The sequence below is a fragment of the Papio anubis genome, chromosome X, assembly GCF_008728515.1.
Source record: "Papio anubis isolate 15944 chromosome X, Panubis1.0, whole genome shotgun sequence".
In the NCBI taxonomy this organism is placed as follows: Eukaryota; Metazoa; Chordata; class Mammalia; order Primates; family Cercopithecidae; genus Papio; species Papio anubis.
In genome coordinates, this window is record NC_044996.1 from 5125141 (window position 1) to 5143961 (window position 18821).

The 18821-nt window shown below is 39.7% G+C and overlaps 1 long non-coding RNA gene across 1 annotated transcript in view; it reads right to left on the minus strand.

Moving 5' to 3' along the window:
* Positions 1-1750, minus strand: part of LOC103880943 — a 29061-nt gene extending 27311 nt beyond the window's left edge. Inside the window, exons 1-2 of the long non-coding RNA XR_642275.4 lie at positions 1707-1750; positions 1359-1472 (exon numbers count right to left, since the gene is read on the minus strand). This is a non-coding gene — a long non-coding RNA (uncharacterized LOC103880943). The remainder of the gene's footprint in view (positions 1-1358; positions 1473-1706) is intronic.
* Between the last annotated feature and the right edge of the window lie 17071 nt (positions 1751-18821).

Here is an 18821-nt window from a genome sequence, read left to right on the forward strand (position 1 = left end):
AGAGCGAACATGAAGGGAATCCATGATGTTCACAGAGGGGGCACTTATGGAGACGGTGGGCAAAAAAAAAGATTGGCATATCTGTTGATGGGGGATGGCAGTAGGTGAGCGTAGGGTGGGCAACCAGGAATACACCTCAGTCAGTGCTGGGGAAGTTTATTGGGTGGGTTTAGGAATCTCTGGATTTCTGTGTTCCAGACTTCACTTGGGGATAATATAGACTGGGTCCCTGACGTACCATGTGCTCCAAGTGGAATGGGTTCTGAATGACTGAAATTTTTAGCCCCCTGCCACTCTATCTGATGATCTGCACTGATGTAGTCTGAGGATGCTGAGTCCATGTGCTATCAAAGGCATGGCAGTGACAGGGAGGGAGGAAGGATGAAAACAGGAGCCAGTGTAGAGTGGGAGAGGTTAGGGCCACTGGGCTTGGGTTGGAGAAGCAGCCCCTTTATATAGTCATTGGAGCCTCAGGGCATGATGCTAGAGAAAGACAGCATGGAGGGCCCATTTGGCCTGTCCAGATGAGGATAGACTTTTACATCCACTTTAGATTGAGTAGAGGAGGGGTCCACAGGGGTGCCTTAGAGTAGAGGTCAACAGACAAGAAGCCTCAGTGCTCACAGTCTGCCTTTATCTTCACAAGGATGCAAGATAGCACTGAATATACCACTCCTCTTTCCCCTGATACCATGTTGACAAAATGTTCATTCAATTATTTCAAAAAAATCCAAACACAGTAATCTTCCTGAGGATTTAGAATTTTCTTAATTTCCGTCTGCCATCCCTGCCTCTCTGGGGAGGTAGAGGTAGGAAATAATATAGAAATTGTCTAAGTCTAAAAGTTGGCTCTAAGGAAACTTTATGCTGCAAAGCAGATATGTAAAAATCTCTCCAGTAGTTGTCACAATGATATTAAATTGCCTACTTTATTCATTTATGAGGCTCAATGTGAGCAGCAAGTCTTAGCTGGCAGGCCCCAGGCCTGGGCTGCTGAGGGAAACGGGTGGTATGTGAGCACACACACCTTGCCAAGGCCTTTCTTGATGTCTCCCAGTGGACTGAGTCTTCCTATAGGGCCTGCCCAGGCTTCAGGCCTCACTACCACTTGCTGCCTGGGAGTACATGCCTGTATGGCCCTCACTATTCACCCAGCTTGAGCCATGCTCTTGCAGATGGAAAAAGGGCATATATTCACACTTGACCTCTGCCCTGTGAGGTAAGCAAAACAGATATCAATAGTCCTATTTCACAGACAAAGATATCGAGGCCCAGAGAGGTTAAGTGATTCGTCATACTCAGCTGGCAGTAATATAGCTGTGTCAAAACTCAGCTTTTCTGACTCCAAGCTCAGTTACCTTGCCATTCTGCATGCTGCCTCCTCAGCTGGCCATGAGCACTCTTTTAAGAGGTCATCTCAGAGTGAGGACACAAGTTGGGTTATCTGTCTCCACAGTTCTTCCCCATTCACTCTGTGAATGCAAACGTGAATTTATGTTTAGCAAATATCAGTTAATATATCACTTCCATAGACAATTGAAAATTGGCTCTTGCCTGGGTGCAGTGGCTCATGCCTATAATCTCAGCACTTTGGGAAGTCAATGGGGGAGGATCACTTGAAGCCAGGAGTTTGAGATCAGCCTAGGCAACATGTTGAAATCACATCTCTTCAAAAAAAAAAAAAAGTGGGGTGTGGTGGCACGTACCTGTAGTCCTAGCCACTTGGGAGGCTGAGGTAGAAGGACTGCCTGAGCCCAGGAGTTTGAGGCTGCAGTGAGCCATGATCATGCCACTGCACCACCGCCCTCCAGTCTGGGTGACAGAGTGAGACCTTGTCTAAAAAAAAAAAAAAAAAAAAAACGAAAATTATCTCTCAAAATTGTGGCAAGAAGATGAGACCTCTGGGTTAGTGAATTCAGCAGTCAAGGAGTAAGATTTTTAAGATGAATCTAGATATGACATTAACTTTAGTAGGTGTTTAAAGAAGAGTTACAGCCATGTGAATACCCTGCTGTAAGACCTAGGTGATGATGAAAACTATTGTAGGCTGGATAACGTCCCCAAATCTGGAACTTCTAAATGCTACCTTATATGGAAATAGCATCTTTGCAGATGTGAGTAATTTAAGAATTTTGAGATGAGGATGTTATCCTCATCTTCATCCATCTGGGTAGGCCCTAAATGCAACTTCATGTGTCTTTATAAGAGGGAGGCAGAAGGAGATTTGACACAGATGCACAGTCCTGGGAATAGGAGTGCTACCCAGCCCTGCCACTTCCTAGCTGGGTTGTTTCTGGCAACTCGAAGGATAGGAATGGAACATACCCTCTTAGAGTCCACAAAAGTTAAATGAGAAAATATATGATGGGTGGTAAGCACTCAAAAGAAGTTGACCATTATCATCATTCTTTATTCATGAAAACATAAGAACTCTTTTCATATGTAGTAGGGCTGAATAATTGGTCCCCATGATGTTCATATCATAATCCTTAGAAGCTGTGAATATGTTACCTGACATGAAAAAAAAGGACTTTGCAAATGTGATTGGCTTAAGGATCTTGGGATGGGGAGGTCATTTTGGATTTTCAAGATTTGCCCTAAATGTAATCAACAATGATTATTCTAAGTGGGATGGAGGAGGGTTAGAGTCAAAGAAGGAGATATAATGACAGAAGCAGAGGTTGGAGTGATGTGGGGTCATGAGCCAAGGAATGTGGGTGTCCTCCGGAAACTAGAAAAGGAAAAAAAAAAAAGATTTTCCCCCTAGAGCCTCTAGAAGTAATGCAGCCCTGCCAACTCACTCCAGTCTTTTGATCTCAATAACTGTAAGATAACAAATTTGTGTTGGTTTAAACTACTCAGTTTGTGGAACTTGGTTACGGCAGCCCTAGGAAACTAATACATCATATGAGGTGAAAGAAAGGTTTTTTCTTGCGTTATATACTTGTGTTAGGCTTCCTTCTAAGGAATACTAAGCTTGTGAGGTAAGGTGGTTACCCTGTGGTATATCTTTATATCCCCCAGAGTTCTGCAGGACCTGTCTCTGACAAGATCTCTCCAATCATTATTTTCATTCAATGCTGGTGCCATTGACCCAGTTCAGACCCGTATTAGCTTTCTCCAGGACTTTTCAAACAGAATCCCCATAGGCCTCCTGGACAAGCTGTCTCCATCTCAGCTCCATCATCTATGCAGTCCCCAGCATGAGTTCACTGACACACCAAGTCTGCCATATCATTCCTCTGCTCAGAAACATCCAGTGACTTCCTATCACCTACAGGATGAAATCCAGCACCACAATCCATTCCAACTCCACCCACTTCTTCAGCCTTCTCTCTTGCTATGCACTGCTATCTGCTTTAACATACAAGCTATCCCAAATCTCTCCCTCTTCCCTTTCACCCTTCCGTATCATCACACAGTCTGCTCCCTTCGCTTGGTCATTCTCAGCCATCCTTCAAACCTCATCTCCCATGAAAAGGCCTCCCCCAACTCCTAGCAGAAACTAGGGAACTCCATGGCTTGCTCCCGGAGCATGTGTCCAGATTGTACCACAGGTGACTGATTATGTGTCTGTCACCCTCATGTGACCATGAGCTATTGATGGGAAGGGACTCTGATTCATTCCTGAATCCTCACAGCCTTCACAGAGGCATTCCACAGGCCTCATGGTACTTTAGTGACTTTTCTTTCACAAGTTCTCTTTCATTTGTTTACTCTCACTCATTCTGAAAACCAGCAGTTCTCAAAGTGTGTTCCCTGGACCAACAGCATCTCCATCACTCAGAAACTTGTTAGAAATGCAAATTCTTGGACCCCACCAAAGACCTACTGATTCAGAACCTCTTGGAGTGGCACTCAGAAATCGGATTTTAACAAGTCCTTGGATGATTCTGGTGCATGAAGAATTACTATCATAGAAATTCGTGTTATAAGCACTTACAACATGCCAGGCGCTATGATAGGTATCTCTTGGCATGCCTGCTGTCATTTTGTGTCATAGCTGTTTTATCTGGAAGCCTCTGTGGGGCTATGTGGGAAAATCGGAGACTCCCAGAGTGGTGAACGAATGATCAGTATGGTATGGACTTAGAAAAGAGAAGGAAAGCAACATTTCTGTGGCTGACAGATCTGAAACTGAGAATTCGAGACAGAGAGGGACTATTAAAAGCCCTTGTGTGGAGCTGGGTAACAGATGTAATGATTGTAGCCCAACTAAAATCAATAAACAGTGTCATACAGGGGCTGGGCATCCACACAGATAAAGTTGCCAGCCCCTGAAGCCTGGTGCTGGAGAGATGATGGGAGAGACAGGGAGGATGACAGTTTGCTGGTGCCAAGCAAAGCTGCATTGTGTCAGGATGCCATCCATGCTAAGTAATTCCACTTGACAAACACTAGCAGCAATTGGCCAATTCAAAGAGCACACGCAAGTACCTGCTCTGAGGATGCAGGAATGAATCAGTCAGAGTCCCTTCCCACCAGTAGCTCATGGTCACATGAGGGTGACAGACACATAATCAGTCGCCTGTGGTACAATCTGGACACATGCTCCGGGAGCAAGCCATGGAGTTCCCTAGTTTCTGCTAGGAGTTGGGGGAGGCCTTTTCATGGGAGATGAGGTTTGAAGGATGGCTGAGAATGGCCAAGCAAAGGGAATAGACTGTGTGATGATACAGAAGGGTGAAAAGGAAGAGGGAGAGGATTCAGGATAGCTTGTATGTTAAAGCAGATAGCAGTGCATAGCAAGAAAGAACCCTCTTTGAAGGTAGCAGAGAGCTCAGGCAGTAGAAACGGGATCTGAGAAATGCACATGGGATAGGGGAGTGATAGGGGTACAGGATACACAGAGAAGGAAGGGCAGGCTGAGGGACAATATAAAGACACTGGGTGTCTGTTTGTATGTGAATAAACTGGTATCTTATAGCCAATGAATCCATTGATATGTGGCCACCATTTCTAGATTCGCTGCTTGGTTACCTGCTTCTTAATCCAGCTTTAGCCACAGATCAAGGAGTCTGCAGAGGAGAAGACAGGCTATGCTAAAAAAATAACAATGGTAGTAGGAAAGTGGTATACAAGGCTGCTGGATTAAGTGAGCTAGATCTAGTGTCCTAGATGTCTGTTAATGTAGGGAGGAACAAATATAAGCAGACATTTCTATAATTTCTAATTGGTTCATTTATATGTTTACTTGTTCTTATTTCATTTATGTCTGTTTTGGTACCTAATTTCTTAGTTTTAAAAACGAGACGTTATTTTTCACCTCTTTGAGGATACTAAATGTATCTTCTATCAAATCATTTTTAGGCTGCAATAATACTTTCCCTTTGTCAAGAGGGAATCCAGCTCCTTAGTGTTGATTTTTTTTTAGCTGTCACTCTTCATATTCATTTTTCTCATGTGTTTCGGGATTTTGGCTTAGCTCATGTAGTAGTATGTTTGTTTCTTTTCTCTGTCCTCACCCTTTCCTGTTTAGTGTTCTTGTTATTACCTCCATCTAGCACCCTAGAGATCTCGGTTAAAAATCATGTCTTTGCTTGGTGACTCAGGCTTCCATCCTGCTGCGATTCTGGGGATATCACCAGATTTACAGGTAACTTGAGCCAAGTCCTGGTTGCCAGGATGTGTCTGCTTCATCTTACATCCCTAAGTTTGCAGCTCTGTGTAAACCACAGTTCTAATCAGGGGGTAACTGCAATGTTTATACATCCTTTTCATGAATGGGAAAGCCCCACACTAGGACTTGGTTTCAAGCAGTAAATCCAGTGCCTTCTCATTACCCCATAGGAGCAGAACACCTGGTCATCTCCATCTGCTTCTGGATCCAGAGCTTAGTTGCCCTGTGCCTTCATCCCTGCTTAGCAGATATATTTATGTTCCATTTTTGGTCCACTGAGATATTTATTGATTTATTTTTAGGGTTGTATGCATTTTTCTCTTTATAGTATATTCTTGCCATGTATTTGGTGGAGGTGTCTTAAAGTGTAAACTTTGAAAAAGCCATCTTATCCAGCAGTCCAGATTGGCTTAGTTCTCAGTTCTTTACTAGTGTTGTTTGAACCATGAACTGATTTATAAAAATTTAGATTATATTAGTTTTCTAGGACTGCCACAACAAAGTGTCACAAACCATGTGGCTTAAAATAACAGAAATTTATTCTCACAATTCTAGAGGCTAGAAATTTGAAATCAAGGTCTTGGCAGAGACACGTTTTCTCTGAAGGCTCTAGGGGAAGATGCTTTCTTGCTTCTTCTTTGCTCCTGGTGGTTGCTGGCAATTCTTGTCATTCCTAGACTTGTAGACACACCATTCCAATCTCTGCCTCCATCTTCACATGGCCTTCTCCCTGTGTCTGTGTCTGTTTTCTCTTCTTAGAAAGATACCAGTCATTGGATTAGGGCTCACCCTAATTTAGTATGACCTCGTCTTAACTAATGACATTTGTAAAGACTCCATTCCCAAATAGGTCATATTCATAGGTTTAGGGCAGGCACAAATTTTAGGAGGACATCATTCATGAGTACACTAGGCTAGGACCCTAGAGGCATGCCCTACTCCTGACTGAGGCAATGGGATACTCAGCTCATCTCCTGATTCCCAGCTCTAGCTGGGGCCATTTAGCTCCCCCATTAAATGCTATTTTCAAAAGTGTTACTGGATTATGGAATGTGACTTCCTTTTTGTAAAAACTTTGGAGTGTCCTTCTAATAGTGAATCAGTAGCATAATCTCTATGTACATGGGATGGCAAATGATTTCTGTTCTTGTACTCTAATTAATGTTCCTGAGTCTTGGGTAAGTGCTAAGGTCCAGAAGGACACGTTTAGATCTTTCAATAGGTAACTTGAGAATTCAAAGTTGTCAAAGGAAGTCCAGTAACATCTAATTTATCTAGCATTGTCAGGCTCTTTGTTGTTATAATAAATGATCCCACATGGCTGAACCTCTTGCATTTGAATCTACTTTGTATAATATTGCTGCTTCCCCTGTCACTGTCAGTGGCCATTTATGATGTCTGCCAGCCTCATTTCTAGTAGCTCTGGCCCTCTCTTTCAAATTTGCTGCTTCTATGTGCTACAGGCTGAAAGAACTGGCAGCAGAGCTTGCTAGACATGTGGGCGTGAAGCCACAAACTGCATATGAACCTGCCGAGCTCCCTGGTGAAGGAAGGGCAGGAGACTTCAGGCTATTTCAGCTCTTCAGAAGCCGTTCTGAGGTTGATGACTTTCTGATTCAGTTAGGTCACCAACTACATGATTTTGGAATAACTGAGGTGTTACTGAACTGTATAGACACTACTTTTTGAAATCTGTAGGCTTCAGAGACTTTATTTGGCCTGAGCACCCATTTGTGCCACTGGAGACCCGGAAGGGTCAGAGTGATGAGGTTGAGGCCAGCTCACAACTTGGGTTCTTTCTGCTGCTCCATCTTCCTTCCTCCTGCCTCATTCAGTGGTTTCATCCAAGATTTCTAGGGCAGAGCCAGAGCTCCAGGCACTGGGGTCCAGGCAGCAGGGCAGGAAAGTTCCAGGGGACACCAGAGAGAGTATGGTGTGGAAGAGAGAAGATCTTAGAACCAGCCAGACCTAAGTTTCAATCCCCACTCTTCACTTAGTAGCTGTATGACTTAGGTGAAATTACTTAACTCTGGCCTTGATTTAAATATCTATTGTTTCCTGACTTTTTAATGATCGCCATTCTAACTGGTGTGAGATGGTATCTCATTGTGGTTTTGATTTGCATTTCTCTGATGGCCAGTGATGATGAGCATTTTAACAGGTGCTGGAGAGGATGTGGAGAAATAGGAACACTTTTACACTGTTGGTGGGATTGTAAACTAGTTCAACCATTATGGAAAACAGTATGGCGATTCCTCAAGGATCTAGAACTAGAAGTACCATATGACCCAGCCATCCCATTACTGGGTATATACCCAAAAGGATTATAAATCATGCTACTATAAAGACACATGCACACGTATGTTTATTGCGGCACTATTCACAATAGCAAAGACTTGGAATCAACCCAAATGTCCATCAGTGACAGACTGGATTAAGAAAATGTGGCACATATACACCATGGAATACTATGCAGCCATAAAAAAGGATGAGTTTGTGTCCTTTGTAGGGACATGGATGCAGCTGGAAACCATCATTCTTAGCAAACTATCACAAGAACAGAAAACCAAACACCGCATGTTCTCACTCATAGGTGGGAACTGAACAATGAGATCACTTGGACTCGGGAAGGGGAACATCACACACCGGGGCCTATCATGGGGAGGGGGGAGGGGGAAGGGGGGAGGGATTGCATTGGGAGTTATACCTGATGTAAATGACGAGTTGATGGGTGCTGACAAGTTGATGGGTGCAGCACAGCAACATGACACAAGTATACGTATGTAACAAACCTGCACGTTATGCACATGTACCCTAGAACTTAAAGTATAATAATAATAATAATAATAAATCTATAAAATGAGGATAATAATAACATCTACCTTGTGGGGATGAATAAATTAAAACAAAGTGGTAAAAGTGTCCAGTGTACTGTAGGCACCCAATGATAGCCCAGCATTTTCATTGTTGGATGTCAGTCTTCTGCTCATCCATTTATTCAGCATCAGAAAATACATAGCAGTACTAGAAATACACATGTACTTTATGTCCTGCTGAGAGATTGCTAATAAGCACTAGTCCTTAGCTTCCTAGGATGTGGAATGAGTTAGTAACATACCTGGAGGCTTTAGGACAGTAGGCAGATGTGGCCTGTCCTTCCTCACTCTGCCTCTGGCTCTCTTTCTCCTAAGTCTCTGGAGGCTGTAGGCAATAGGCCCAGACTGGAAGCTCACCCCTCTCTAGTGGGCCCAGGGGGAAAGAAACCTCCAAGTTCAGCATCTTGCAATTACGGGGAAGAACTGGGCACAGCTCTGTATTCTCTACCCTTTGAAGAACTTTCTAATGACCCTCAGAAGGAGAAGGGAGGTCTTATTCTCTTCCTTCCCCTACATTCCCCACACCTCAGTCAGGGTCTGAGCAAATAGATGGATAAGCAGTTACTGCTGCAGAAGGGCTAACATGAGGATTCTAATTTTGGGGCCACACTGCTATTCAGAACCTGCAGCCATTTGAACAGCATTTTTAATGTTTTCAAAGTCCTTTCCTATTTTTTAAATGACCCCCATTTTAGCGATGGAGAAATGAAGGCAGTGATTGAGGCAGAGAGGGAGGAGGATCCCTCAAACATTAGCAGCTGAGGTGGGGCCAAAGCCCTGGTTTCTTGCTTCATAGAGCCCTTTCTATACCATATGGGCCCTATCAGTTAGGAATCAAAGAACCAGAAGAAGATAACAAGCCTGTCCACTATCCCTTAAGTAGCCAGCCTGAGCTTCCTTGGGGGCCCCGAGAACACAAGACTTTGCTCCCAGCAAAGGGCAGGCCAGGATGCTAAGGTAGGGGGCAATGTCCTCATTCTGGTTTTGTCACTCAAACTGCAGACCCATTGATAGTATATTTCCTGGGCTCAGCTCATTGGCTATGTGTGGAGGGTGGGCCTGGAGAGGAAGTCAGGGGGGAGTCAAGGGCAGAGGTGGGATGAGAACCCTTCCTCTCTGGGTCATTCACAGGGCACTTATACATTCTGCCCTGCTGTGGTGGCCTTTAAGATCTTCACCTTCCCCATCTGTAAAGTGGGTATAACATCATTGTCAACTGCCTTATGGTGGCTGTTAGAAGGCTCAGAGGCCATCAGGGATGAGTGAGTGATCTGTAAAGGAGAATCAGTATCTGACTTGGCTACTCGTTCTAATTCATAGGGTGGCTACTAGGGGACAGATGGTGAGCTAAGTATTGTGCATGAATCATCCCCAAATAGCCCACTGACAGAACTGATATGAGAGCCTTTTCTGACCAAATCCAGAGGCCTAAAAAATGAGCTAGAAGTCATACTGCTATGTGCATAAGGCTGTCATATATTGCAAACAAAAATAAAGGACTCCACTGACATTTGAATTTCAGGTGAAAGATTAACAATATTTTAGGATAAGTATATATTGTGCAATATTTGTGACATACTTATACAAAAATTATTCACTGTTTTTCTAAAATTCAAATTTAACTGTGCATCTTGTAATTTATCTAGCAATCCTATGTGTGCATGGAGTTGGCATTGCAGGGGCAGCAGGTGGGCAGGGTATATTTTGTTTGTATATTCATTTTGAAGCAAGGGAGTTAGGAGTCCATATACTAGTAGAGAAATTATCTTCTCACCAAAACAAGTCACCACTGCTGTTCTCACCTTGAGGGCCACTATGAACATACACAAACTTGATGTTGTGTCCTGAAGAAAAACCTTCACCTAAGCTTATATCCTGTCCCTTCTCTTTTCTTCCTGAACGTTCCTAACACCCTACTTTTCCCCATTCATCTGGACTCCTTTGGGGCATTTTAAAAATATTTTATCAAGGGATAAAAGGGATATTTAAAAAAATAAAGGTTACTTTTGCATGTTTAACATTTGAGTCCACCTAAACATGAAGTTCATGATTTTTCAAGATGTTTGTAGCCTTCCCTTCTGTCCAAGACAGAGTCACAGGGGCTGAATTTATCCTACGACATGAAACAATCAAACAGACAAAAAAATAAGAAACAATACTTTTCAAGATTCTGGGCATTAGGTAATGTAAGACAGTGATCCTTAATACATGGGAAACAAATGAGGTGAGTGCTACAATTGCCCCAGCTTATTGCCTAGAGACAGATTTAAGGCTGTGGAACAGGGAGGGAAAATCCAGGCAGAGTTTGGTGCTCTCCCTGAGTTGAAGACATGGCTGGGAATCCAGGAAGGCCAACTAGGCTAACTTTACATGGTAAGTATTGTAAAACTGCAAAGAGGGGACATTTTGGTGACCTGCTGAGGGTCTCCCTTGAGTATTCAGTGTAGTAATGATCAGTGAATCCATGTGAAGGAACTACCTAAGGCATAGAAAAGAACTATCTGAAAGAATCACGAGTAACAGTACCTGTAACTTACACAACTCAGGATAATGCCTGCTCCTCGCAGCCAGTCTGTAAAAATCTCAGATTCACAATGTATCGAGTAGAGCACACAAATGAATCTTATCTCAGTATTAGGGAATAATTAGTTCTAGACTGATAACTGCTTCAATCCTGCCTAACAAATCATAAAAGGAAAACCTGAGAGGTTCAAGCTATTTCTAAGTAACTTAACTATGCTGCAGAACAAGGTTCAAGAATATTTATAGGAATACGAAAATATCCACCACCGAATAGGGCAAATGTTTGTCATCCAACAGAAAGTTACTAGGCACACACACAAAAAAGCAGGAAAATATGACCCACAGAGGAGATTGAAACCAACACAGAACTGAAACAGATGTTAGAATTAGTAGATGAGGACATTAAAATGGTAATTATAACTGTATTCCAAATGTTCAAAAAGTTAAGTAGAGACGTGTGAGATATAAAACAGACCCAAATTGAACTTCTAAAAATGAAAACTATAATGTATGACATAAAAATACACTGGATAAGAATAATGGAAGATTAGACATTGTAGGATAAAAGATTAGTGAACCTGAACACCCGCTAATAAAAATTATCCAAATGAAACACAGAGAGAAAAGATATTTAAAAAAGAACATCATTGAGCTGTGAGAGAACTTCAAAGACTTAATACATGTGTAATTGGAGTCATGTGAAGGAGGGGAAGAGGCAGAAAAATATTAGAAGAAATAATGGCCACAAATTTTCCAGATTTGGTGAAAAGTATAAACCCATAGTTCTAATAATTTCAACAAACCCCAGGTATGAGAAATATGAACAAACTGTACCAATATATATTATAATAAAATTGCTCAAAACTAGTGATAAACATCGTAAAAGCAACCAAAGGAAAAAGACATGTTATGAACAGAGGAACAAATATAAGGATAAGAGTAATTTTGGGGGGTCCGAAACAATGCAAATAAGAAGATAATCAACATCTGTAAGGTACTGAATGAAAAAAAAAGCAAATAAAAAATTTGTCAGCCTCATATTTTATACCCAGTGAAACTGTCTTTCAAAAATGAAGGTGAAATATCCAGGAGTTTGAGACCAGCATGAGCAACATAGGGAGACCTCATCTCTACCAAAAAAAAAAAAAAAAAAAAGAGCTGGGTATAGTGGTGTGTGCCTGCCTGTAGTCTCAGCCACTTGGGTGGCCGGGATAGGGGGATTACTTAAACCTGGGAAGTTGAGGCTGCAGTAAGCTCTGTTTGTGCTGTGCCACTGCACTCCAGCCTGGGTGACAGAGTGAATGTTTCAAAAAAAAAAAAAAAAGAAGGTGAAATAAAGACTTTTAGCAGAAGACCTGCACTACAAGAGATGCTAAAGACGGTCCTTCAGGCAGAGGAAAAATGATACCAGATGGAAATATGTAGCTACACAATGAAATGGAGAACACTGAAATGGTAATGACATGGTTATACATATATATAGAATTTTTTTTAACTTTTATTTTAAGTTCGGGGTACAAGTGCTGGTTTGTTACATAGGTAAACTTGTGTCATAGGGGTTTGTTGTACAGATTATTTCATCATCCAGGTATTAAGCCTAGTACCCATTAGTTGTTTTTCTTGATCCTCTCCCTTGTCCCATCCTCCCCTCTCTAAAAGGCCCCAGTGTGTGTTGTTCCCCTCTATGTGTCCATGTGTTCTCATCATTTAGTTCCCACTTGTAAGTGAGAACATGTGGTATTTGGTTTTCTGTTCCTGGGAGTTTTTTTATTACTTAAATTTCTCTAAAAGATAATTTACTATTTAAACAAAAATAATAACAATTAAGAGTGGAGGTTATAACATAAGTGAAATTACTACAATAGCACAAAAGACAGGAGGAGAGAAATGGAAGATACTGTTATGACATTTTTATACTATACATGAAGTGACATAATATTACTTAAGGCAGATTGTGATAAATTAATAGTATATATTGTAAATCTGTAATGAACTACTAAAATAACAAAACAAAGAGTAATAGCTAAAAGTCAAAATGAAATTGAAGAAATATTCAATTATTCCAAAAGGAGTTTAAAAAATAGAGAGAGAAAAGGGAGAGCACAGAATATATGGGACAAATAAAAAGCAAACAGCAAAATGATAGATTTAAATCTGATAATATCAATACTCACACTAAATATAAAATAGTCTGAACAGCACAATAAAAATGCAGAGATTATCACATTGAATTTAAAAAGCAAAACCTGACTGTATGCTTCCTACAAGAAATGCATTTCATAAATAAAGATACAAATACATTAAAAGTAAAATGATGAAAACTATGATGCTAACACTAATCAAAAGAAATCTGAAGTGGCTATGTTAATATTAGATAAAGCAGATTTCAGAATAAAGAATATTATAAGGGATAAGATCATCCCACAAGGGATAAAGGTCATTCCATAATGATAAAGGGGTCAGTTTACTAAGAGGAACATAAGAGTTTGTGAACCTAATAAGAGAGCTTCACATTACATGAAGCAAAAGTAATATAATGCAAGGATAAATAGACACATACATATTTGAAGTTGGAGATTTCAATATTATTCTCTCAATAATTAATAGAATAAGTAGACAGAAAATCATTAAGGATATAGAAGATGTGAAAAACACTGATAAACTTGATCTATTTGACATTTATAGAACAGTTCACCCAACGACAGTAGAATACATTCATTTTAAATGTACATGGAACATTTACCAATATAGACAATATTTGGTGCCATAAAACAAGTTTCAATAACATTAATAGGATTCAAGCCATACACAATATGTTTTCTGACCACAATAGAATTAAAATGGAAATCAAAGACAAATATCTCTCGAAAACTTCCAAATATTTGGAAGAAGAAAACAAGGAAACAAGAAAATAAGTTCTAATAACTGTTATTTAGTTACCAAATATTTGGAAGAAGAAAACAAGGAAAATTAGAAAGTATTTTGAACTGAATGAAAATGGACACATAACATATCTAAATTTGGTGTATGATATTATATTAAAGCAGTATTTAGGGGACCCTTTATGGCATTAAATTCCTATACTAGAAAAAAAAACTTTTAAATTAATGACCTAAGCGTCCACCCTAATAAGAAAAGGAAAGCAGCAGAGTGCAGTGGCTCACGCCTGTAATCCCAGGACTTTGGGAGGCTGAGGTGGGCAGATCATGAGGTCAGGAGATTGAGACCATCCTGGCTAACACGGTGAAACCCTGTTTCTACTAAAAATACAAAAACAAAATTAGCTGGGTGTGGTGGCGGGAGCCTGTAGTCCCAGCTACTCGGGAGGCTTAGGCAGGAGAATGGCATGAACCTGAGAGGCGGAGCTTGCAGTGAGCTGAGATCGTGCCACTGCACTCCAGCCTGGACAACAGAGCGAGACTCTGTCTCAAAAAAAAAAAAAAAAAGTAAATTAAACCCAAAGTAAGTGGTAAAGAGGAAATAATAAAGATCCAAGCAGAAATCAATGAAGTTAAAAACAGGAAAATAAAGAAAAATTGTTGTAACAAAAAGTGGTACTTTGAGATCAACAAAATTGATGAAACTCCATCCATGAGTGTGGTTCTCATCATTTAGCTCCCAAAGAGAGAAGATACAAATTACTAATGCCAGGAATTGGGAGGTGAATTCACCATAGATTCTACACATATAAAAAGAATATGATACTATCATAAAAACCTTTATGACAATACATTTAGTGACTTTGACAAAATGGACCCATTCCTTGAATGACATATATTACCAAAGCTGACTCCTGAAGAAATAAATAACTTGAATAGTTCTACATCTATTTTAAAAATTGAGTTTGTAGTTAAAAACTTATCCATACAGAAAACTCCAGGACCAGATGGCTTCATGAAATATTTAAGGATAAAATAAAACTAACTCTATAGAAAACTCTCCCAGAAAATGAAAGAGCAGGGAATACTTTCCAACTCATTCTATGAGACTAGCATTATACTGATAACAAAGCCAGAAAAAAATATTATAAGAAAAGAAAACTATAGACTAATATTCCTCCCTCATAGAAGTAAATGAAAAAATTCTGAACAAAATGTTAGCAAATCAAATCCAATAATACATAAAATGGATAATACAACATAACCAAGTGAAATTTATCTCAGGAAGGAAGGTTGGCCTAACATTTGAAAATAAATCAATTTAATTTACCATACTAACAAACTAAAAAAGGAAAACCATATTATCATCTCAAAGGATATCAAAAAGCACTTGACAAAATCGAACACCTATTTATAGTAATTCTCAGCAAACTTTGAGTAGAACTTCCTCAACCTAATAAAGAGCAGCTACAAAAAGTCTATAACTAACAAAAACTTAATGGTAAAATAATGGAAAGCTTTCCCCTTAAGATATGGAACACTGCAAGGATGTCCACTCTCACCTCTTCTATCCAACATTGATTTAGCTAAAGCAATTAGAAAAAAAAGAAAAAAAGGCAATTAAGATTGAAACAGAAGAATTAAAACTGACTTTATCTACAACCAATATGATTTGTCTATTCACAACCAATATGAATATCTATGTAGAAAATCTGATGGAATCTACAAAAAGGGCCAGTGAGTTTAGTAAGATTATGGGATGTAAGATCAATATACAAAAATCAGTTTCATTCTTATATACTACCTACGAATAATCAGAAATTGAAATAAAAATTACCACTTAAAATAGCATCAATGATACAAAATACTTAGGGATAAACTGGAGAAAAGATGTAAAGGACCTCTACAGTAAAAACTATAAAACACTGCTGAGAGAAAATAAAAAGATCTAAATAAACAGAGATATACCACATTCACAGGGCAAGGATTTAATATTGCTAAGGTGTGAATTCTCCCCAAATTGTTTTGTAGATTCAGTACATTACCAGTCAAGATTCCAGGAGGCTTTTGAGTAGAAATTAACAAGTTGATTCTAAAACTCAAATGAAAATGCAAAAGATCTAGTATTGCTAAACCAACTTTGACAAAAGAAGAATAAATTAGGAAGACTTACACTACCTGATTTCAAGATTTATTATACAGCATAGTAATCAAGACACAGTGGTGTTGGCATCAAGATAAATAGACCAATGGAACAGAACAGAGAGTCTAGAAATAGTCCTGTACATATATAGAAAACTGATTTTCTTTTTTCTTTCTTTTTTTTTGCTGGGCACAATGGCTCATGTCTGTAATTCCAGTGCTTTGAAAGGCCAAGGCAGGAGGATCACTTGAGGCCAGGGGTTCAAGAGCAGCCTGGGAAACAGAGAGAGACCCCATCTCTACAAAAATTTTAGAAAATTAGCCAGGCATGGTGTTGCATACCTGTAGTCCTAGCTACTTGGGAGGCTGAGTCAGGAGAATTGCTTGAGCCCAAGGGTTCAAGATTACCATGCCACTACACTCTAACCTGGGTGACAGAGTGAGATCCTGTCTCCAAAAGAAAAATAAAACCTGATTTTTGACAAAGGTGCAAAGGCAGTTACGTGGAGAAGTGATAGTCTTTTCAATCAGTGGTACTGGAACAACTGGACACCCTTGCGCAAAAAATAAATTTTAATCCCTACCATACAACATACACAAAAAATGACTCAAAATGTATCGTAGACCTAAATGTAAAGCTTAAAACTATAAAACTTATAAAATAAAACATTGGAGAAAACCTTTTGCAACCTTGTGTTTGGTAAAGTTTTTTTAGATACCAAAGTGCAATCCATGAAAGAAAAAGTTGGTAAATTGGACTTCATCAAAATATAAAATATCTACTTTTCCAAAGATACAGTTAAGAGCATGAAAAGACAACCCACATAGACTAAGAGAAAATTTGTGCAAATAATATATCCTATAAGAGACTTGTAACTAGAATTTATGAAGAAGTTGTAGTTTGGCAGTAAAAAGACAACACAAATTTAAGATGATGGACAAAATCATGACGGACATGATAATCAAAAAATGTCTATTCAAATAGACCATTTTCCCCAGAGGATATATGAATGGCTCATAAGCACACGAAAAGATGCTCATCAGTATTAGCCATCAGGGAAATGGAAACCAAAACCCCACTGAGATACCAGTTTACGCCCACTACGATGGCCACAATCAAAATGATGGGCAATAGCAAATGTTAGCAAGGATGTGGAAAAATTAGAATCCTCATACGTTGCTGGTTGAAATGTAAAATGGTACAGACACTTTGGAAAACAGTCTAGTAGTTCCTCAAAAGGTTAAATATTACTATATGAAATACCAATTCCACTCCTAGGTATATACTAAAGAGAAATGAAAACATACGTCTACACAAAAACTTGCACAGAAATAGCTGCATTATTAATAATAGCCAAAAGGTGGAAAAAAGTCCAATGTCCATTGACTGATAAATGGGTAAACAAAATGTGATATATCCATACAATGGAATATTATTCATTCATAAAAAGAATGAAGTACTGACACATACTACAATATGGATGAACTCTGAAAACTTTATGCTAAGTGAAAGAAGCCAGTTGTAATAGGTCACATATAGCATGATTCCATGAATGTGAAATGTCCAGAATAGACAAATCAATAGAGACAGAAAGCAGATTAGTGGTTGTCAGGGGCTGGGGGAGATGAGATGGAGAGTGACTATTTAATGGATACAGGGTTTCCATTTGAAGTGATGAAAATGTTGTGGAATTAGATAGTAGTGATGGTTGCACAATTCTGTGAATACACTAAAATCACTGAGTTGTACACTTTTAAAGAATAGAGAATTTTTAAAGGGTGAATTTTATGGTATGCAAACTAAATCTCACTAAAGCTGTTATTTAAAATAGAAAAAATGACTCTGTTCTTTCTATTTCTGATTAGCCCTTTGGACCTTTTCTTTCTTGGTTTTTCATAGAATCTTTAGACGATGGAAATGCGAAGTAAGAGGGAGAGTAAAATCCCAATCTCACTGTGAGGAGTGACCCTGTGGAGTGGACATGTGGTGTTTTATTTATTTATTTTTATCTGTAAAAGAGAGCTTTTATTAAAACAAGGAGCCTGAGGTACAGCTCATTAGAGTGGATTCAGCTGTGGGAAATGCAAATGCATTGACAACTCAAGGCTTCAGTTCCTGCTAAACTCAAACTGGCTGGACAGTGTAAGCTGTGTGTCCAGGTGAAAGCAGCTTTGGCTCTTGGCTGGGGGAGTGGGAGGGACCTTAGAGCCATGTTTCTCTGTGCGTTTACTCAGCTTGTCCATCTCTGAATCAAAGCACACAAGTCTCTTGAAAAACCTAAGAGGTTTTTCATTTCAGGACAGGGGTGGGCAAACTGTGTAGCAGAGAGTGAGTGGTAGACTTGGGTTAGAGTCCCTGCTCTGCCACTTGTGAGTTGGGTAACCTTAGGAAATTTACAGTTTTCTCATCTGCAAAATAGGAATAACACATTTGCAAAGTTGTCTACAGGTTGCCCCAGGAAATGTATGTGAAAGTGCTTGACAGTGCTTGTTGGTTGCATTTGTATCTGAAACTTCTGGTAGAATCATTATTGTAACATCCCTAAATAGCAAGTTTAACTTGGTATAAACCATTAATGTCCCTAAACAGATGGCACATACCAGAGGAGGATGTCAATAGTGACGTGGGCACCATTTACAACAGTAAGAATGTATTGCACATGCACTGCAGAGCAGGCTTTTCTGGCACATTCTCTCATTTAATCCTTGCAACAACCCTATGAGGTAGGTCCTGTTAGTTTCCCTTTATACGAATAAAGAAATTGAGACTCAAAGAGCTTA